This window comes from Rhinolophus sinicus, linkage group LG02, assembly GCF_036562045.2.
Source record: "Rhinolophus sinicus isolate RSC01 linkage group LG02, ASM3656204v1, whole genome shotgun sequence".
Lineage (NCBI taxonomy): Eukaryota > Metazoa > Chordata > Mammalia > Chiroptera > Rhinolophidae > Rhinolophus > Rhinolophus sinicus.
In genome coordinates, this window is record NC_133752.1 from 160236616 (window position 1) to 160259889 (window position 23274).

Below are 23274 nucleotides of genomic sequence, written 5' to 3' on the forward strand. Positions count from 1 at the left end.
ATGAAAACGACCATCTCTTCACCACTATAGTTCCCAAAGTGGAGAGCAGTGGTTATTAGTATGTAAGTAGGAGCGCAATAAACATTAGTTCACTGATTGATTATAATTTTGTATTTTTGGAAGTCATGTTGATAGAAGAGTTGAATTTATGCTAATGGTCTTGATGAATTTTAAGAATTTAAATATTAAATCTGTAAAATTGTAACATACTGAAAAAAATGAAAGGGTAGTACAGTAGAATAACCCCCTAGATCACCAACTGTTAATATTTTAACCACATGTACTTACTTCATTTAATTTGTTCTGCAGAAAGGTGACGATACGACGCTTCATCCCCGAATACTTAAGCATTCCTCTCCTAGGAATAAGGATATTCTACATAAAAGCACAATGCCATTGCCACACCTGAGATGATTAACAATAACTCGGTATTATCTAGTATGATCATCTGTATGGAATAAGTTGCCCGTATTGTCCCAAAACGTCTTTTAAAACTAGATCCTCATCCAGGATCTAGTCAGGGTTCATGCATACATTTGGTTATGTCTCTCCTCTTTTGATCTGGAATAGTCGTACTTCCTCCCTGCCCTCCCCTTCTTCATGACATGGAACTTTTTGAAGTATACAAGTCAGTTGTATACTTCCCATAGCCTGGATTTTTTTATGGTGGTTTTCTTAGATTTGGATTACACTTTTTGGCAAGACTAGAGCATGGGCTGTGTGGTGCATCTCATTGCATCACATCAAGAGGCACACAATATCAAGTTCCCCCACTGTCAGTGATGCTAAGATTGATCACTTGGTTAAGATGGTGACTGCCAGACTTTCCATTTTAAAGTACATTTTTTTTCTTTTATAAATAAATCTGTGGGGTGACAGTGTGAAGCTTTAAACATGTTATTCAAGTATTTATTGAGCACCTATGTCCAAGACCTTACTAATTGTTCTGAGTAGTCCCTTGAGGTGAGAGATGTAATCCTTAGGTCCTTTGAGGATCCTGGCTCATTAAGGTCGCTGTGCTTATTCTTGGCATTTAATTGCATTTGACTTTTCTTGATTTCTCTGTAGTTCCCATTCAGAGGTAAAGATGTGAATAGGCGGTAGGAGTTATGTTTGGCACATGAGCTTATTACTGTCACCAGGGCAGATGAATAAACAATGGAATTCAAGTCAGAAGACTTGAATTCAAACCTTGGTTTTGGTACTTAATGGCTTTATGATCTCTGATAAGTTTTCTCTGAGCTCATTTCCTCCGCTGTAAACTGGGAGAAATAAGAGCAGACTTGTAAGCATAAAATGGTAAAAGGCATCATAAAGGACCTGGCCTGCGATGGGTGCACAGTGATAGGTTTGTACCATCATTTGGCCTTTTAATCAACACTGAGGTCTAATTGGTATGGTAGGAATGAAACTTCTTTTATTATCTGTAGTTACAGTAAACACCGGAAAGGTCTTAAACAGTTCACATAAAGACACTATCCCCTCTCCCCCTGGCCCCCCCAAAAAAAATCCCTAAAATATTCTTAAAATTCAGTGTTCAAAAGAGAAAATATATTCACTACAAGATTATTATGCTTTGGGAGCACGTGAATCCCAGGAATGGGAAATTGTTTAGAGGGCATAAAGCAATGCCAGATATAATTAAGCTACACAAAAATGTGCTGAAATCCAGGGAGTGGCCAAGATAGGCTCTCAAGGATGATACTGGAAGGGTAAAATTTGGCTGTGCTAAAAGTACTATGGAACCAATTCATAAAACATGCTGAAATAGTACAATATACTTCTTAGCCTCAAGACCCAAATCTCCAGTTAGTTTAAGCCAAGCCACTTAGTTGCCTGCTTCGGCCAGCCTAGCCTCCTGGAACAACTCCCAGGGAGCACCATTCACACTACCAGAAATGCTGCCCCCTTCCTCCAGTTTGCTGGCGCCAAAGAATGTCACTGGAGTGCAGTTTCAGGGGGGCTTTTGGCTCCAGTAGCTTGAGACTGCTTCTTAAACTCTCCATTAGACAGATTTCAGGTCTCTAACGTTTTCTTTCTTTTCCCAATAAACCAAAATGACCGATGCAGTAGGAATATCTTTGGCTGTTTATAGAGCATCCTGGGGATGTCAGCCTGTCGATTGTTAAAAGGAAGGAATCTGTCATAGGTAAATGTTCTAATTTTCATTTTCTTCTGAAAAACAAAGACCATTTCATATATTCTCAGAAAACTGAATTATTGAACAGGCTGCCATGTAGAACTGCCAGTAAAAACTAAGCCCTTTTCTATTTTAACTGGCAGCTTTTTTGTCCTGGCCATATAGCTTCTCTTATCATACTTTTTACCATGTTTCCCCGAAAATAAGACCTAGCCAGACAATCAGCTCTAATGCGTCTTTTGGAGAAAAGTTAATATAAGACCCGGTCTTATTTTACTGTAAGACCGGATCTTATATAAGACCGTGTCTTATATTAATTTTTGCTCCAAAAGACGCATTAGAGCTGATTGCGGCTAGGTCTTATTTTGGGGGGAACATGGTACTACGTGAATGTCCACGAGGTGGTGCTAGTCACACATAGTGCTCTGAGAATGTTTTAGGATCATCTAGTTTAGCACCTTCATTTTACCTACCTCCTTGGTTACAGAACTAAGGCTGGAGCTAAGCCATTGCTTTACTGACAGTCAGTTAAATCGTTATTTTCGCTTAAATGTAAGGCTTAGAAATGTATGTAAAATGTTTGGAAAATCTGTTTCTATTTTCTTTTGACCGAGATAATTTTAATCTTTAATAACTAAAAGCCAACCCTTACCGTTTTCTGCAGTTGATTTAAAATTCTCACAAAGGAGGACGAAAACGTACTTGTGTTCTCCTTCTCCAAATGCCGTTTTCACAGAAGACTGCCATTGTGAATAAACACACACTATTGTGGGACTCAGTTCTTGGATATCACGGATGCTGTGGATAGTCCTAAAGGTTGAGGACAGCCTGCATGTCTGTTCAGTATGGTTTTTGGAGATTAAGTTGATGCCACACAATTGAGGCCAGAAGTTATCAAGTCCTCCCTAGAGCCTCTGACCTAGATGTGACTAGCATGTTGCTACTGTCTGTACATCTGTGGTTTCCCAAGTAGTAAACAAGGCTGATCCACTGAGGTATGCAGAGTAAAAATTAGAACCCCTAAGTTTTCATCATTCTCTTTTCTCCTAATTTTAGAAATTGAGGTATAGTCATCATATAATGTTATATTCGTTTCAGGTATACAACAATGATTTGATATTTGTATACATTATGAAATGATCACCACGGTAACAAGGCTAATTAACATCCGTCACCATACAGTTACAAAATTTTTTCTTGTGATGAAGAACTTTTAAGACTGATTTTCCTCTTATTTTTAAATGTTTTATAATAGCACAGTGCTATATATTCATAGTTTATTTTAGAACGGGTACATACTCATTTTTTACTGATTGGAGAGAGTTATGTACTTTGTGTATGTACTGCATGTCAATAGGAAGTTTAAGAATATTTGAAAATCTGCTCTAGAGACCATAGATGATGGAGGGCTGGTAGTGGGGGCTGTTTGTTTTCAAGTCCAAGAGATCATTTTGGTGAAATGTTAGAGAAAGTGGGTCTATGGACCTTTCCTAGATTTGAGGGAGAAGGAGGAATGACAGTTGCCAGAACTGTCTTAAATTACATGCTTATCAAATGGTTGTTTCCTCTCCCACAGTGTAATGTTTCCTCTCTGCCTTTATCACATAGAGTGGTGTGTTTTTCAGAATGGGATATCCTCCCTCAGGAATAAAGTTATTAAGTGTGCCTTGTCATTGATGGAAAGGAGAAAAGAAAAACCCTGATTTTACATGGGACTTCTAGTTTCTTCCTTTGCCTACCATTCAATTGGATACCCACAATTCTTAGCCCCAAATTATATTTTCTTAATCATGTAGAAACTCCATAAAAATAGTAGGAATGACCAAACTGGTTTATTCATCAAGGATAGCTCTCCACATTTGCCAAAACTATTCAGGGCGCTGAAATAGGCTGGGACAGATAAAACTGCTTGCCAGGCTTTGTAAGGAAGGTTAAGAGTGGAGGGTAGAAAAATCAGTTATTTAGATTAAGCAGTTGTAAAAATGAAGCTACACAGCTGCCCTAACTTGACAGATAATAAAGAATGAGGAAATAGTAGAAAGAGGTTCTCTTGGAACAGAATCAAGTCAACATTTTAGGAAAAATTATTAGTGGATGGTAGAAACTAAAAAAGCTTGTTTCAGGCAAAACTAGATGTTGCGAAGTGTTAGAAATTTATTTATTCAATCATCTATTTAATAAATATTGAATTCTTATTCCACACCAGATACTGAACTAGGCACTGGAATATTGTGGTGTACTACACGCTATCACTGCTCTCAGGTGCCTTATAGTCTTGCAAAATAGACAGTAAGAAATGCTAAGACAGAGTAAGTACAGGATGCTAGTTAGTACATGGAAAGGGTTTCTAAACAAGTCCCACTGGTTCAGGGGGAGATAGCAGGTGACCACCTATTGAGTATTTTGTGCACTTTAAAGATCACATTGTCTTTTAACACGTTGCGTACGGATCACGAGAATCTTCAGGAGGGATTTAAACCCTGCTGTACGCAACGTGTTAAAAACTACTTTAAAACTAAAGTTTTTAATAAACTCTACTATTGTCCTCATTTTACAGATGAGGAAGCAGAGGCTCAGAAAGGCCAATTAGGAAGAAACAATTTTGATGCAAATATCAAGAATTTCTGTAAGTAGAAATATGAGAAACTAAAAGATAATTCTAAAAGTATTTATAGATAAAAGAAGCAATTTAGCCTCTAAAAAATTTAACTTTCCCTGGGTACGTTTATTTTTAAACTTTTTATCAATGTAGAATATTAGATTGGTGCAAATGTAATTGCGGTTTAAAAGGTTACAAATAATTGCAAAAACCGCAATTACGTTTGCACCAACCTAATACTTCAAGAGAAGAGCACTTTCATGAATGTACAGCTCAGTGAATTTTCCTAACTGAGCACACTCATGTAACTTTCATCCATTTTAAGAAATGGAACATCACCAGTTTTCCAGAAGGCTCCCTCTGTTCCTTTCTGTGACTTCTGAAAATGTAGATTAATTTTGCCTGTTTGCATACTTTATGTATATGAAATTATATAGCGTGTCCTTTTCTGTCTGGCTATGTTTTTGGTCAGCCTTGTTTGTGAGATTCACCTATATTGTTGCATATAGTTTTAGAACATTTATTCTCCTTGCTATATAATATTTCATCATGTGAATGTACCATACTTTTTTCATAGTTATTTGGGTAGCTTCAATGAACATTTAGCACATATCTTCTGGTGATCAGATGGATGGATTTCTGTTTGGTATATACTAGGAGTGGAATTTTTGCATCATAGGATATGCATATGTTCAGTTTTAGGAGTTATTGATAAATGGTTTTCCTAAGTGTCTGTACCATTTTGTACCCCACCAGCAGGGTATGAGAGAGAGTTCCGGTTGTTCCATATCTTTGCCAACACTTGCTATTTTGCATCTTTTCATTTTAGCCATTCTGGTCACATTTTAGTTTTAATTCACATATGCCTGATGACTGATCAGTTGAGTAATTTTAATATATTTATTGGCTGTTTGTGTGTCATCTTATGAAATGTCTGCAGTGTCTTTTATTTATTTGTAAGAGTTTTTTATGTATTCTGGATATGAGTCCTTTGACCGTGTGTGTGTGTGTGTGTGTGTGTGTGTGTGTGTGTGGCAAATATTCTTTCCCACACTGTAGGTTGTCTTTTAGATATCTTACTAGTATCTTCTGAACAGATGTTCTTAATTTTATTTTATTTTTGGGTGTAAGGAAGTGTGTCTGGCTTGGTCAACTCCAGGTTTGGAGGAACTGAGACCTGAGAACTTGAGTTTTCATAGTAGTTGCAAACACTTTCAAATACATAACTGGGGTGGGAATTGTTTTTTTCCCCCCAGCTTTACTGAGGTATGATTGACAAAATTGTAAGATGCGCAATGTGATGATTTGATATACGTATGTGTTTATATGTATTATGAAAGGATTCCTCAGTCAAGTTAACTAACACAGATGTTCTTGATTTTAATCAGACTAATTTATTACCTTTTTTCTTTATGATTAATATTTTTATATCCTGTTTAAGAAATCTTTGCTATAAGGTATACTGTTAAATGGATTTTATATGTAATGGAAAAGGAGGCTTGCCATTGATGGGGCGGGGGGCAAAAAATAGTCAATCAGAGGAGGTCAGAAAAGCAGCATTGTGTGGGATTTATAAAGTACAAATTGAAACTGCAAAGTGTGCTCTGTACAGAAAATACTGCCAACTTGACCCTTACTATAGTGCATATTTCCAGTATCAGCTGTGCCAGACAGCTTGGAGAATCAAGAGGTTTGATCTTTTTACTCATCTGAGGGAGAGAGTTTTTAGGCCTCAACTATATTTAAAGCCCACATTTAATTTATTTTTTCACATTGTGAGAGAACTCGGTTACTACTTGGTTAGATACAGGTTTCTTCTTCTTTTTTTTTTTTTTTAAATTTTTATTGGGGAATATTGGGGAACAGTGTGTTTCTCCAGGGCCCATCAGCTCCACATCGTTGTCCTTCAATCTAGTTGTGGAGGGCGCAGCTCAGCTCCAAGTCCAGTCACTGTTTTTCAATCTTCCACCATCCCAGGCGGGAATTGAACTGGCAAGCTTGTTTTTGAGAGCTCGCGCTCTAACCAACTGAGCCCCCCTTCTGGCCGCCCCTCCAGAAGCTCAGTGACTGCTCTTTAATCTAGTTGTGGAGGGCGCAGTTCACTGGTCCATGTGGGAATTGAACCAGCAACGCTGTTGTTCAGAGCTCGCACGCTAATGAACTGAGCCACTCGGCCACCCCAGGTTTCTTCTTGTTTTGAGTAATGTATTATATGAATAAGTGCACACAATTTTTCTATTTACTTATTTATTTATTTTTCTTTAAATTAAAGTTTATTGGGGTGACAATTGTTAGTAAAGTTACATAGATTTCAGGTGTACAATTCTGTAATACATTATCTATATCGCACATTGTGAGTTCACCACCCAGAGTCAGTTCTCTTTCCATCACCATATATTAGACCCCATTTACCCTCTTCTAGAGCCCCGTTCCTCCCCTCCCGTCTTACCCCCTGGTAACCCCTAAACTATTGTGTATGTCTATGAGTTTTTGTTCTTTCAGTTGTTTGTCTTGTTCTTTTATTGTTTTTGGTTTATATATCACATATCAGTGAAATAATATGGTTCTCTGCTTTTTCTGTCTGACTTATTTCGCTTAGCATTATAATCTCAAGAGCCATCCATGTTGTCACAAATGGTGCTGTTTCATCTTTTCTTACTGCCGAATTGTATTCTGTTGTGTATATATACCACAACTTCTTTATCCATTCATCTATCGAAGGACATTTTGGTTGTTTCCACGTCTTGGCCACTGTAAATAAAGCTGCAATGAACATTGGAACACTTGTCTTTATGGATAAATGTTTTCTGATTTTTTTGGGTAGATACCCGGGAGAGGGATTGCTGTGTCATATGGTAATTCTATTCGTAATTTTTTGAGGAACCTCACACTGCCTTCCATAACGGCTGCACCAGTCTGCATTCCCACCAACAGTGTATGAGGGTTCCTTTGTCTCCACAGCCTCTCCAACATTTGTCACTATTTGTCTTGTTGATGATAGCCATTCCAACTGGGGTGAGGTGAAATCTCATTGTGGTTTTTGTTTGCATTTCTCTGGTGATTAGTGATGTTGAACATTTTTTCATATGTCTATTTGTCATTTGTATGTCCTTTTTGGAGAAATGTCTCTTCAGGTCCTCTGCCCATTTTCCAATTGGGTGTTTTTTTTTGTTGTTGTTGAGTTGTATGAGTTCCTTGTATATTTTGGATAGTAGCCCCTTGTTGGAGGCACTGTTTGCAAAAATCTTTTCCCATTCAGTTGATTTCCTCTTTATTTTGTCGATGGTTTCTTTTGCTGTGCAGAAGCTTTTAAGTTTGATATAGTCCCATTCATTTATTTTAGCTTTGACTTCCCTTGCCTTTGGAGTCAAATTCATAAAATGCTCTTTGAACCCAAGGTCCATAAGTTTAGTACCTATGTTTTCTTCTATGCAGTTTATTGTGTCAGGTCTTATGCTTAAGTCTTTGATCCATTTTGAAATAATTTTGGTACATGGTGACAGATAGCAGTCCAGTTTCATTCTTTTGCACGTGGCTATCCAATTCTCCCAGCACCATTTATTGAAGAGGCTGTCTTTCCTCCATTGTATGTTTTTTGCTTCCTTGTCAAAAATTATCTGTCCTTGTTTATGTGGGTTTATTTCTGGGTTCTCAGTTCTGTTTCATTGGTCTATGTGTCTGTTTTTCTGCCAATACCATGCTGTTTTGATTACTGTTGCCCTGTAGTACAAGCTAAAGTAAGGGAGTGTGATACCTCCAGCATTGGTCTTTTTTCTTAGGATTGCTTTTGCTATTTGGGGTCTTTTGTGGTTCCAAACAAATCTGATGATTTTTTGTTTTAATTCTTTTAAAAAATGCCATTGGGATTTTGATGGGGATTGCATTAAATCTGATTATTGCTTTGGGTAATACGGCCATTTTTGACTATGTTGATTCTTCCAATACATGAGCATGGAATGTCTTTCCATTTCTTTGTGTTTTCTTCAATTTCTTTTAAAAATGTCTTATAGTATTTAGCATGTAGTTCTTTCACATCCTTGGTTAAGTTTATTCCTAGGTATTTTATTATTTTTGTTGCAATTGCAAAAGGAATTTTTTATTTATTTCTTTTTCTGAGATTTCATTGTTAGTATATAGGAATGCAGTGGACTTTTGTATGTTGATTTTGTAGCCAGCAACTTTACTGTATTCATTGATTGTTTCTAATAGCTTTTTGGTGGAGTCTTTAGGGTTTTCTGTATATATCATCATGTCATCTGCAAAGAGTGACAATTTAAATTTTTCATTCCCAATTTGGATGCCTTTTATTTCTTTGTCTTGCCTGATTGCTCTGGTGAGGACTTCCAACACTATGTTGAAAAACAGATAATTTTTCTTTACAGTGGATATTATCTTCACATTATGTAGGGTGCAATGGGTAGATTAAACATGACCCTCTTTACACCAGAAAAAAATAACGATAGCTAAGAAGCCAACCTGTCTGGCTTTTAAAATATATATATTTTTTTCATTGTAAAGATTAAACAAACTAAAACAAACAAACAAAAAAACCACTTGTAAATCCAACTCTCTACCCTCAATCCAATATCCATGAATAGCCTTGGTCTTTTGTCTTCTACTCCACAGCTCAATATCTAGTTCCTGCTTTTTTCCAGTAGTGGTTTGTGTTCCGTTGCTACATAAGCAGGTTTCCAAGTCAGTAGCTGGGAGAAGAGTCAAAGAGGTTTTTACCCTGCAGTTTAATCAGTAGGGATGAAATACTGTCAGGGAGAAGAGATAGGAACATTAATGGTTTCTATTTTGCTGCTCAAAGGAAAAAAAAATGTTTAGGGAAAGAGGAGTTAATCCATATTTGGAAAATAAGAGGATAAAGGGAAATTTATTTTCTTAATGAGCAAGAGTTGAGAACTAGAAATGGTTTATTCAGTTTCTTGTCTGTGAAGAGCCTGTGTACTTACCCACTCCTCTGTGCCATATCTTTGTGTAGAATGTTTCAAAAGAGATAAAACTCAGCCACAGTGATCTGACAGTTAAGGTCCCAAATGAAACCTCACAGTGATGATTCTGAAAAGCACCAGACAAAAGTAACTAAGATAGTAGAGGTAGCAGACACAAATAGCACTGGCAAAAGACTTAGGCAGCAGTCCAATAATTTCTTGTTGATTTTTAGTCCTTTGCTTACAAAGAAAACATAATGTTTTGTTAGAGAGTACATTCTTGCCTCTTTTTCTTTTTTTTTTTTTAATTTTTATTGGGGAAGGGGAACAGGACTTTATTGGGGAACAGTGTGCACCTCCAAGACTTTTTTCCAAGTCAAGTTGTTGTCCTTTCAATCCCAGCCATGGAGGACGTCGCTCAGCCTCAAGTTGTTGTCCTTTCAGTCTTAGTTGTGGAGGGCGCAGCTCAGCTCCAGGTCCAGTTGCCGTTGCTAGTTGCAGGGGGCGCAGCCCACCATCCCTTGCGGGAGTCGAACCGGCAACCTTATGGTTGAGAGGACGTGCTCCAACCAACTGAGAGCCATCCGGGAGCTCAGCGGCAGCTCAGCTCAAGGTGCCATGTTCAATCTTCGTTGCAGGTGGCACAGCCCACCATCCCTTGCGGGACTCGAGGAGTTGAACCAGCAACCTTGTGGTTCAGAGCCCACTGGCCCATGTGGGAATCGAACCAGCAGCCTTCGGAGTCAGAAGCACGGAGCTCTAACTGCCTGAGCCACTGGGCCAGCCCCACTCTTGCCTCTTTCATCTTCATTGTTGATGGAACTGTGACTGGAATTAGAAATCCAACTTCTATGTTTAAAACTGAAGTATTGTATGTTCCTTTTTCTAGGAACCTGTCCAAAGTAGATACTTAAGATTGTATGTAAGATTTAGCTTACACAGAAGAATGAATTTGGATCCTTACTTCATACCATATACAAAAATTAACTCAAAGTAGATCAAAGACCTAAATGTAAAAGCTAAAACTCTTAGAAGGAAACATAGGTATAAATCTTCATGGTCTTAGATTAGGCAACAGTTTCTTAAATATGACACCAAAAGCACAATAATGAAAGAAAATAATATATAAATTGGACTTCATCAGAATTAAAGACTTTTGCTCATTAAAGGACACTATCAAGAAAGTCAAAAGACAACCCATAGAATGGGAGAAATATTTGCAAATATTTCTTTAAAGAAGATAGACAAATGGTCAATAAACACATTGAAAAGATGTTCAACTTCATTAGTCATTAGGAAATTGTAAATCAAAACCACAATTAGATACTAATTCACACCTACTAGGACAGCTATAACAATAATTTAAAAACAGGAAAATAAGTGTTGATGAGGATGGAGAAATTAGAACCCTTATATATTGCTGGTGGGAAGGTAAAATGGCACAACCACTGTGGAAAACATTCTGGTGGTTCCCCAAAAAGTTATCGAGTTACCACATAAACCCAGCAATTCCACTTTTAGGTATATACTGTAACCAAGAGAATTAAAAACATATGCCCACACAAAAACTTGTGCAAAAATATTCTTAGTATCACTATTCACAATAGTCAAAAGGTAGAAACAACCCAAATGTCTATCACCTGTTGAATGGGTAAATAAAATGCGGTGTATTCATACAATTGAGTATTATCTAGCCATAAAAGGGAATGAAATACTGATACATACCACAACATGGGTGCATCTTGAAGATAGTTTGCTAAGTAAAAGAAGCCAGACACAAAAGGCCACATATAGCATAATAACATTTATATAAAGTGTCCAGGATAGGTAAACTCATAGAGACGGAAAACAGATTAGTGGTTGACAGGGGATAGGGGTTGGGGGAATTGCTAATATTATGAGGTTTCTTTTTGGGATGATAGAAATATTCTGGAATTAGGTAGTGGTAATGGTTGCAAAACCTTGTAAATATACTAAAAACCTCTGACTTGTATACTCTAACATGGTTAAAATGGTAAATTTTGTTTTGTTCATTTTATCTCAAAAATTACAAAAAAATTTGGCTACAAAGATTGTCCACTAAATTGCTATATTTAATATAAAAAGGAAAAGAAAAAAATTAAGTGTTCAATTATGGGTATTCTTTGAATAAATTGTGCTAGAGCCATATGTACAAACTTACAGAAATTAATTTATTGATGTGAAAAGATGTTCATAATATTGAGTAAAGAAAAACCAATGACAAAATAATGTTTAAAGAATGATCCTATATTTTGAAAAATAAAAACAAGCCAAACACCCTAAAGAGTGAGAGACTGGAAAGGCATACACTAAAATATAGATAGCTCTGGGCAGTGGTTTTCTTTTTGCCTCCGAGTATTCTCTAATTTTTTCCACAATAAACTGATGTTGTATTTTTTTAAAGTTATGTTAAAAACAAAACTCAAGAGCCAGAAGGATTGTTTTTCATGACAAAAGTGATTCCAACTCTAGCTCTAAAATTTGCCTTCCGAGGTTTCTTCTCCCCTTCCTCTTTCCCATAATTAAATTATGGTGAAAGAATTGGCCAAAATGGATGAGTCTAGAAATTCTGAAGGCCTGTTCCACTTGGACTCTCTGGCTTGCCCAAAATTGTGGTTTCCTCAGAGTCAGGAAAACACGAAAATTGAAGGGGAAGCAAAGGGTCTCTAGGTAATAAAGAAATCGATTTAGAAAATGTCATTAGGCAAATGGTATGTATAACTGATACACTGCCTGCAGCTTGACTATTTCCTCTGGCCCTTCTTACCTCCCTAGTGAAGGAAGTAAAAAAGACCAGTGTGTTGACAATAAAATTGTTACGGCAGCACTTGGGAGTGCTACTGTAATTATGGGTCTCCGAGCACTTTCCTGCAATTCTAGTTTTCAGATGTTTAAAACTGTGTTGTAAACTCTTCATCCACATTGAAACTTAGCACTTTTGACTGCAGCCCAGAGATTTAATTGTTAAAAACAACAGTGCGTTTTGATTAGGGAGAAAAGAAAATAAGTCTACAATATTTCTGGAACTCGGAATATATTCTCCCACATCATTTTGCTTTTAAAATAAAAACTTTTATGTGATAGTCTTTTTGTATCTTTTGCAGGTTTAAAACCAACATGGAATACTTACTATTAAAAAAAGCAATTTTTAATGACTTACTGATGAAAGTTGAACATTTCTAAAAACTCCAATAAATTATAAAATAATTTTTACTATCAGCCACGAGGAAAGTAGGAGACATTTATTAGCTCTTTACTAGTTGTGTAACTTTGGAAATTTTACATAACCTCGGTGCTTTGTTTTTCTCTGAAAAATGGGATCATAATAAAACCTACCTCATTGTGGCAGCCACGAGGTATGCCACTCAGATCTTCCTTCAAGAAACCCGGCCAGCTGTTCAACTCGAAGGGGTGCTTTAGCCGTTAGCACTTTTAGGATCCACCGCAGATTTTGAAGCAAGGTTGTGACCTTCTGGAATAGCCCCCTGCCAGTCACTGAGCTCAGTGGGGTCTGGGCATCGTCATTTCAGCCCAAGATGAGACTCCTCTAATGGGCAAAACGTTGCTCCGGAGTTGCTGATGGCCAAGACCTGGTCAGACTGCAGAGCGGTCTGAGGCTCCCCCCGCCCAGCCTGTTGCTGCTCCCTTTCATAAGTGTCAGATCTGCACTGTGGTCTGAACATTCCCTGCCCAATCCTGCCTTTTCCACCTTTTGTCTTTCACAAGCATTGTCCCCCAATAAACCATTTACATTCCCAACTCCATCTGCTTCTCAGAGGACCCAACTGACTCAGATTTGTTGTAAGCCTTAAGTGTGAGAGTCCATGATGAACGCTAGAGGATGCCTGGCACATAGTAAGCCCCAGTAAATGCTTAATGCTACTAACATTATGTGGTTGATTTTAAAAAATGAGTTTTTAGTTTTGGACATGACTATTTTCTCATTGATTCCTGATTTGGTTTCCACGATCCTTTTCAACTGGCATATAAGTACATGATTGCACATACACTGACTAAAGTTTTTTTAAATAAAAGTTTTATTGTTAGTGTCCTGTGAAGGAAAAAATTTAGACAAGTGTTGACTAGCATTTGGCAAAGAAATTAAAGACAATAAAGCAAAGAGGATACATGAAGTGAAGATAATAGATTCTGTGAGGACAGAAAATTTTATTTAACATTTAAATAGTATATGTCATGTTCTCTTAACCACTCACCTGCTTCCCACCTTCCTCATAAGAAGTCTTCCTTGTCAGCATTTAAAAGTTCTGTTTTTAAGAAGATTCTTGGGTCTGTAGCTTAACTCTATCACCATCTTTTGTTAGGTTAGGCATTGTTTTTATTCCCCAGAAAATTTTCCGGAACTACTGTTTTTTAGTTTGTCCAATTCAAATTTGGGCTTCTTCAGCTTTTAGTTTTCTAAGAAATTAGATTTTTCTATGTCATTCCCAAGCTTATTGACTATTTATTTGAAGTCATTTAAAAAATATCTTCCGTGACGTGATTCCCATCACTTTCCAAATTGGAAACACCTACTGGATATTGATGGATAGAGCTGGCCGTCAGAGATTGTAGAAATCTTTTATGCTTTTTGGTAAATCCAACACAAAATAAGCAATGCAAATATCCACTGCTTGTTTGCCATGATTGTGTACCCACAAACCCCCATGTTTGCCAGAATATGTCCCATTTTGCTGGTGAAACATACTTTATGAGTAAGATCCACCAGAGAAGTTGGTGAGGCGGGTTTTTGCCCTGAAAATCCTTGGTAATAGTTGGAATGTAAGAAATGTAACTTTGTCAGAAATATTCTCTCTAAAAATATAATCCTAAAGGCCATCAGATACAATTTTGACTCCTTGAGTCTTTGTGACTAATATTAAATATGGCTGGCATTTTCATATCATGTCAATCTAAACAGAGTATCAACTGTTTTAGTCTTGGCTTTGTTTGTTTGTTTTTTCTATGAGATGCTAGTTCTTTCTCGCTATGGTGGTTACTAGTCAGAAAAGCAAAGACAGTTTACTTCTTAGCGATGGGCAGAGTAAAAGTTACCAGGAGTCTATAGGAAAGGCACAGCACCCTAAGCTGCTTAAGGGCAATTATTGTTGTCTATGTAATTGTGTTTTCCACAATTCTTAGCCTTAGTGATATGCATGTTATAGTTTTTGAAAGTAAATTTAGAGGATGTGTTAAAATGTATGTGTTGTGTAAATTGTGGAGTGAGCTATAATAGTTTATCAATTTGTATGTGCTTATTATAAAGTTAAACAAAAATGTGGATTTGACTACCTTAAACATGGTAAACTCCTGACTCTTTCAGTATTATCTGGTTTATAACTTTTATGAATTTTCCAGCTTTGTTAACCAAATGAAACATTTTCCAAGGTATTAGGATGTTGCCGAAATGTTGCCTTCAGCAACTAGCAAGGCCAAAGATGGCTCAGTTGGCTTTGCCGAGAAGTGAGCACTTGTTCTCTGGGGGTGCTAAGAGGCTGGTCAGGGCGATGACAGTAAGAATAGGTGATCGCTCATTAAGCTGTATTACAAGGAACACTGTCATTCCCTAATCCTTGCAGCATGTAAGCCAGAACTTACTGACCATTTATTAGAATCCTGAAGAGGTGATTTGTATGTGAGAATAGAACAGGGGAAGAAGACTGCTAAGATCCCTTCTGTATTAAAAAGAACTGTACTTGAAAATTAGATTCATAAAATTCATAATAATGTTTAATGCTTTATCAAGGATATTCATAAGTGAAACTGACTTTTTTCTCCCTTTTTTTTTTTTTTTTGGCAGGTGCCTGGCAGTGAAGAGGACAATGGCTATTGCTGCAGTTTGGTGTCATTGCCTTGACTTGGACTATGGGGCCAGCAGTTTTCCCCACCATTGCTTTTTCCACCAGCAATGCAAACGTCACCAGAGTGAAAAAGGCAAATAACGTCTTACTTTTATTATGTAAACAGAATCATTTTTAAATTCAGTCTGACAATTATTCTCTTTTATTTAGAGTAGTCTGTTTTACAATTAATGTAATTACTAATATATTTGTATTTATATCTATCATCTTACTGTTTGTTTTCTATTTTATACCATGTGTTCTATGTTCTTTTTTCCCTAGCTTTTTTGGCTTTCTTTTGGAGTAATTATTTCTTATTATTCCATTGCTCCCGGCCCCCATAGCTTCTTAGTTATTCTTTTACTACTAGTCTTTTAGTGGTCATCCAACAGTTACAACATGCATCCTTGATTAATTAAAATTTTAGTATAAATAAGTACTTTTACCACTTCCTGGACAGTGTGAGGACTTTGAACACTTTTACTCCATTTACCTTCCTCCTGCATTTAAAAAATTTTTGATTTTGAAAAAAATGTTATACCTTCAGAAAGTTGCAATAATAGTGCAATAAACTTCTACATACCCTTCACGTAGATTCACCAATTGTTGACCTCTCTCTCTCACTTTCTCTCTTCCTCTCCGTTTCCCTCTCCCTTTCTCTCTCAGTTTTGCTCTTAAAGCCTTTCAACTGATTGAATGAGAGTCTCTCCCAGATTCTCAAGGATAATCTCCTTTACTTAAAGTCACCTAATTGTAATTGTTAGCCATATCTAAAAAATACCTTCACCTAGATTAGTGTTTAATTGAGTAACTGGATACTATGACCTAGCCAATTTAACATATAAAACTAACAAAGCACATCAAGTTTCCTTCTAGCTATAGGTCAAGGAATATAGCACCATTTATACTTTACATTTGTTCATTCATGTATTCATGTGTTCATTCATTCATTTATTCATTCAAGAACTATTTCTTGAGCACCAGCCATGTGCCAGATGCTATGATAGATGCATGGATACATATTCTAAGATCCAGACAACTGACTTGTAAATAACTATTACCATACAACCATTTGTTAGTTGGGAGCCCCTTGTATATTTTATAAGCTATTGCCTTGTTTCTTTTGGACTTACTTTATTTTCCCCCAGGACACATACAGGAATGTATTTTTTTTCATGACTTTCACAAATCTCCTTTTCAAGTAAATATAAATATCTCCTATCTAAAACCATATTTTAATTAAACTATTTGTTTCACCAGAAAGGTTGAGCTCAATGGAAGGGAAATCTCAGCCCAATCGAGCAGCTTATTTCCAAAACAGCAGCAAGAGAGGACCCATTGCATAAATGCTTTGCAAGCTTCTGCTTGCATCATGATTGCTAATGTTCCTTTACCCAAAGCAAGTATCAAGGCCAGTCCAGCGTCAAGAGGTGGACTAATAGACTCCACATCTTGATGGAAATTGCTGCAAAGAATTTGTGGCCATTTCCCTCCCCACCCCCATATATACAATGGTTTGAATGTAATGTGAAGCATATGACAGTTTGTTTGCAGCTAGTCAGAGCATCACACCATGGAGTCCAGTTGGACACATTCTGGGGCATATGGGGTTTTTCCCACCACTTTTTAACATAAAGGGGAAAGCTGGTGATTATATAGTTGGAGCTGACAAACCAAATAATTCAAGCATAAAAAAATCTCCTTCGAAACCTGAATTTTTGGTTTTCTCTTGCATCAACCAGACACTTCCTCAACTGTGCCCTTTGTTTTGAAGACTTTAAATCTGCAATTTAAATTACTGCCTCTTTGTTTTTTAAATCCCTGTGGACATAACCATTCGTCAACCCATGGAAGAATACCCAAATTTCCTTCTTTTTCTTAATTATACACCTTCTGAAAGATTATTATTTAGATTCAAACTAAAACATTTTACTCACCTGGCAATTCCTTTTTGTATTTTCTTAAATAAATACAATGAAAGATATATAATAGGTGCTTTGGTAGTTGTCCCCCTCCTCCCATGGGAAAATTACTTACTTTTTGCAATACAACATGCCATGCTTTAAAATTTGGCAAGAAATAATGAAAATATACCCTTTAACAAAGTTCCGCTTAGGACAACTGAATAGCTAAGATACTTAGCTAGGCAAATTCAACCATAAACTTTCTAATTCTACTGTACAAACCTTCAGGATTTTGTAAGATGACTCTATTGACCTGGAAGAATGAATACACCTTTAAAGAATGAACAGATTACTTGCTTCCCATCAGCAGACTTAAGCTCAGTAGTTTCATGGCAGTGTAATAAAGCTTTGAGAAGAACACAGTTCAGATGATAACCACTAGCCAGAGAAAAGATTGAACTCAATGTATTTCAGTTCTGAGTGGGGTATGCTCATATATAATTGGGTGCTTTCTTCAGTGAAAGCTGTACAAGCACATGTCCTGGAAGAATTTGGCTGCATTCAGTTCCAATTAACAAAGGGCATTTTTCAAAAATCTCAAGAGTTATATAAATAGCTGCAAAGGGTGTTAATTGCAGAAATAACGCTGGTGTATTGAGTGAATAGCCATGTGAATGAGCTTTGTAAACTCTGCAAAACACTCTAAAAATATTTGTCATACTTTTTACACTTGTTACACAATTCATGCACACAGACTTGTACATTCCACCTTCCACAAAATGACTTTTGTAGTGTGTTTAGACTGAACATGAAATTATTTTGGTACTGCTATTCCAAGATCAGTGAGTTTTTTTGTTTTGCTGTCTTGCCACCAGAATCTAAGCAGTGTCCCAGTAGTATCTGTAGTTCCTTGAAAGGATTATTTCTGATGATTTACATGTACCCAGTTTAGAAATTGTGAAAATGGAGAAAAGTATGAAAAAGAAAATAAATCACTCATAATCCCATTTCATAATACCTAGAGGTAGTCGTCATTAATATTTTAGTGTGGTTTCTTCTTGTCCTTTTTCTGTATGTATAAATACATAAAGAGATATGAAAGTTATATGTATTTTACATGATACTATGATATTATATATAAGACGCAATATAGCACAGTGGTTAACATTATCAGATAATTTAGGTTTGAATCCTGGCTCCTCTACTTTCTAATTGTGGTAAGCTGGGCAATTTACTTACTATTTCTGTAATTCAGTTTCCTTAGCTGTGATGTGGAATAGTGTTAGTGATACACTTTGTAGAGTTATTGTGAGGATTAAGTTGGTTAATACATGTAAAGTATTTAGAACAGTTCCTAGCACATTATAAATTGTTCAGTATTGTAATTATAAACAATATTTATCACATAACACCAGGGCATAAGCATTTTCCAAAATAATTTAAAATGCAATGAACATATGACTGAATATCATATTCCATTGGATAAATATACCATAATTTACTTAACCAGCCCTATTATTGAATATTGTGTTTCCGATTTGTTACTCTTATAAATATTACCTCAATGAATATCTTCACCCAGCAAGTTTTATCTGCATTTCAGATTACTTGATTAAATTCGATTCCTTGATTAAATTAGACTCTGGTAACATGTCTCCATTATGACCCTCGGTGAGCCCCCTCTTCTGGTATTTTTGCCCAGTCTAAGCCCTCCTTCATACTAAATAAAGTTTTAATGTTTAACTAGTAGGATATTGCAGACGTGATGAAGTGTGATTTCTGAGGCTAAGTCACAAAAGTAGTCATGGCTTCCGTTTTGTATGCTCTCTGTTGGATCACGTGCTCTGGCAGCGGACAGCTGACACACTGTGAAGACGCTTTAGTGTCCCTATGGAGAGGTCCATGTGGTGAGGAACTGAGGCTTCCTGCCAACTGTTACTGGAATGAGTTGTCTTGGGAGCAAATCCTCCAGCCTCAGTCAAGCCTTCAGTTAACTGAAGCCCTGGCCAAAAACTTGAAAAACCCTGAGCCAGAACTGTCTAGCAGCACAAGCTGCTCCCTGATTTCTAACCTGCAGAAACTATGTGAGATAATAAATGCTACTGTCTACAGTGAATATAGACAACCGTATTGTATTATCATCAAACTTACTAAGAGACTAGAACTGAAGTATTCCAATCACTAGAAAGAAATGATAATTATGTACTGTGATAGAGGTATTAAATATTGCTATAATGGCAATTATATTACAATATATAAAAGTATCAAATTAACATGTATGCCTTAAACTTATATGTCATATGTCAAATATATTTCAATTAAAATATTATCCTATAAGCTTCTAAATTTGGGGGTCCTTTTTTTATCCAGCAATAGATTACTAATATATAGACAAACTGGGTTAAAAGGTAGAATATTTAAACATGCTTGATAGTGTTAAATGGCTTTCCAGAAATGTTATGTTTTAACTCCCATCAGAAGCATGTGAAAGTACTTACATTATTACACCTTCATCATTACTAAGTTTTTGTAATCTTTGTAACTGTGTAGAAAAAGTGGGCATTTTGCCATTTAAAAATTTTCTCTCTAGTGAGGTTAATTTTTTTCTTACAGTCTTTTTTTGTTTTTTTAACTTTTATTTTTTTAAGTGTGTTTTTCCAGGACCCATCAACTCCAAGTCAAGTAGTTGCTTCAATCTAGTTGTGGAGGGCACAGCTCACAGTGTCCCAAGTGGAGATCGAACTGGCAACCTTGTTGTTAAGAGCACTGTGCTCTCACCAACTGAGCTATCCGCTGCTCCCTAGTCTTTTTTTTTTTTTTTTTTTTGAGCAATTTTAGGTTCATAGCAAATTGAGAGGAAGTTACAGAGATTTCCCATATACTCCCTACCCCTACATATGCACAGCCTCCTCCGCTGTCAACATTCCTGGACCAGAGCGGTACATTTGTTGCAATTGATGAACCTACATTGACACATCATTATCACCCAAAGTCTGGAGTTTACATTAGGGTTCAGTCTTCGGGTTGTACAAGGTTAATTTTTTCATGTTTCTTTTTCATTTGTATTTCCTCTTCTGGGAATCCTCTTGATAATTTGCTTAATCTCCTATTGCATCTTTGTGTTTTTCTTAGCAATTTGTATGAACTCTTTATATATAAAGCATATTAACCATTTGTTATATTGTTATGTTTTTCAACTGGTTATTGCTTTCTGATTATATATTTAATGATATACAGATGTTTTAACTTTTTATGAAGTTAAATGGACTGTGATATCTTCTTATGTGTTTAGACTTAGAAAGTCCTTTCCTTTTCAGAGAAGGTACATGTTCATGTTATAGCTTTTGGTTTTGTTTTATATTTGGATCTTTAATTCCTCTGGGATTTACTTTTTTTTTTTTCTGTCACCAAATAGCTAGCTATTTTTATAACACTATTTATTCAGTAAATAGAACAATTTCCCTCTGTCTTGTTGGTTAGTGATTATTATATATTAAGTTCTTTTAAACTCTAGTACCTGTCTGTGCTATTTTATTTCACTGAAAAGCTCTTCTTGTGTCAATATCACTTTGTTTGAATTATTATGGCTTTACAATGGACTGGAAGGACTAGTTAGTAGAATGACCTTTGAAGTATGACCTCATGGACTCAGAGCCACAGAGCTTTCCAGAATGCAATCAGATGCCATTGAAAAAATCATTTTAACATTCTAAGGGCCAAATAAATAAGTCCCATCATGCGTTTTAGCAGCCTGGGTGAGAATTGCAGACTCCCGTGAGTGAATGGAAGAAAGAGGTCATGATATGATTCAAATCCAGGGATGTCAATGAGTTCTGCTGCATGAACAAAGTTTGACCAAAAAATTAGTTTTCATATCTCTTTGTCAAGCTATGGAAAATGTGAGAGAATTCAACTGTAAAACTACCTGTAGACATTCCTTTGATAACTTTTCCTTCGGTTATAAATTTCAAGTTTTCAACTTTTGAGTAAATTCCGGCCATTATAATTTTTCTATTAACCATCTAGTTTGTTAAGATTTCTATTTATCTGCATATATTGATGTTTGTTATTTTATAATAGAAAATTTTCAGCATATTGCTCATTTTTTATATTATTTATGTTTTTGTGTGTGTGTATTGAATTTCATGACAGAAAAATGTTTATTTTGTTTGTATTTTTCTCCCTAAAACACCTGCTATTAGATTTACCAGTTTTACTGTTTTTATTTTTCTTTTAATTTATTTCTATCATCTCTTTTCTTAGATTTATTTAGCTATTCTAATTTTATGAGTTGAATAGTTCAACTTTATTTTTTAAGAAAGAAAGTCTGTAAACTTTAAGGTTATTTACCATTGAATGGACCTTGATTACAACTCCTAAACCAAGTTTTCTATATATTACTCTTCATTATTTTTCAAATAGTTTCATATGATATTTATGTTTTCCTCTTTGACTCAGTATTATTTTATTTCTTAAAAAATGATGCCCAGACTAAGCAAATCACTAGTCACACTCTCTTTTTACACTTTTTAAAAAACTGGAATAACTTTCTTTTTGTTCATTTCTGGAATAACTTTTTTTTTGTTCATTTCTTCTTTAAACTTTCTCAAAATTATGCCATAGAAGAATTTGCATAAAACCAATAGAAGGCATTGCGTTTAAATCCTTTAGTTCATTTGTTTGATACTACTCCTACTTGCCCCAGATTAAACCAACTTCTCTGGTGTTCTGTGTGTTCCCGGACCCTAGCCTACAGCCCTCTTCCTAAAAGAAGTTTGGGTCATGGACTTGTGCCTGACAGAGCACTGGAACCTGGGGGGAGGAGATCTCACATCTATCACTATGGCTGCCGTATTGTGGACAGATTGTGTGAACTTTGGAAAGCCACGAAGCCTCTGGTCTTGGTTTTTATCATTTCAAACGAAAGAGGATTGGGTTTGGTGATTTCTGAGGCTCCTTCCTGATCCAACATCCCTGGTTTGATTTTCAGGAGTTTGGTCCAGGAACGCAGGCTGTGGTTCTGACATACCTACCCCTCTGGTATTGTCTCTTGCTCCATCACAGTGGCCAGTGCGTACCCAAATCTTTTTACTTGTGAGGCACTGTGTGGTGTGCTTTACACGCTTACGTGCATTGAAGACCTTCAGGACTCTTATGCTGTCTCCGTTTTACAGGTGAGGATGGAGAAGCTTTCCAAGGTTATGGGATTTATCCAGATAACACAGCTAATAACTGATGCAACTGAGTGCAGACCCTGGGCAACCTGACTTAAGAGCCAAAGGCTTTTGCTTTGTACCACATTGCAATGGATTCTTCTTCTTTTCTGCTTGTTTCTGGATTATTCTGTTCCAGTTTTTACCAAGTCAAGAAATTAAAATGAGAAAGAGTGGAAAACTTTCAGATATTAGAAGTCAATGAAAATGAAGAAGATGATGAAAGAGGAGGAAGAGGGAAAGGGGAGAGGGAGGGGGAGGGGGAGGGGAGGCGGAATGGGAAGAGGAGAAGAAGAAGGAGAAGGAGAAACAGATACAAGTTTGTTTGGGATAGTTCAGAAAAACAGCAATAATAAAATTTGCACCTGTTAAAATTTGGACACTAGTTCCCTTCCCCACCCTGGCCCCTCACCCCAGTTCATTTTTGAAAACAAGGGAACTCTAGCTAATAACACTATGGAAGGTACTAAGGCAATAAGATAAATCATGTTTAAACAAGTTGATAGCCTGACTTCTTTTTATAAGTGTAATCAAGGCAAGATATGCTAAGTTCCTTACAGTTAACCATATTGTAGCTCCACTCATTACAAAAGCATTTAAAAATAATTCTAATATATTTCTAA

At 36.3% G+C, this 23274-nt stretch overlaps 1 long non-coding RNA gene across 1 annotated transcript; it reads left to right on the forward strand.

The window, feature by feature from the left end:
* Positions 1–19784, forward strand: LOC109450066 (uncharacterized). The gene is made up of 4 exons (XR_002137787.2): positions 1–2149; positions 2805–3135; positions 4698–4766; positions 15495–19784. It is a non-coding gene; the product is annotated as an uncharacterized LOC109450066 (long non-coding RNA).
* Positions 19785–23274: the final 3490 nt, after the last annotated feature.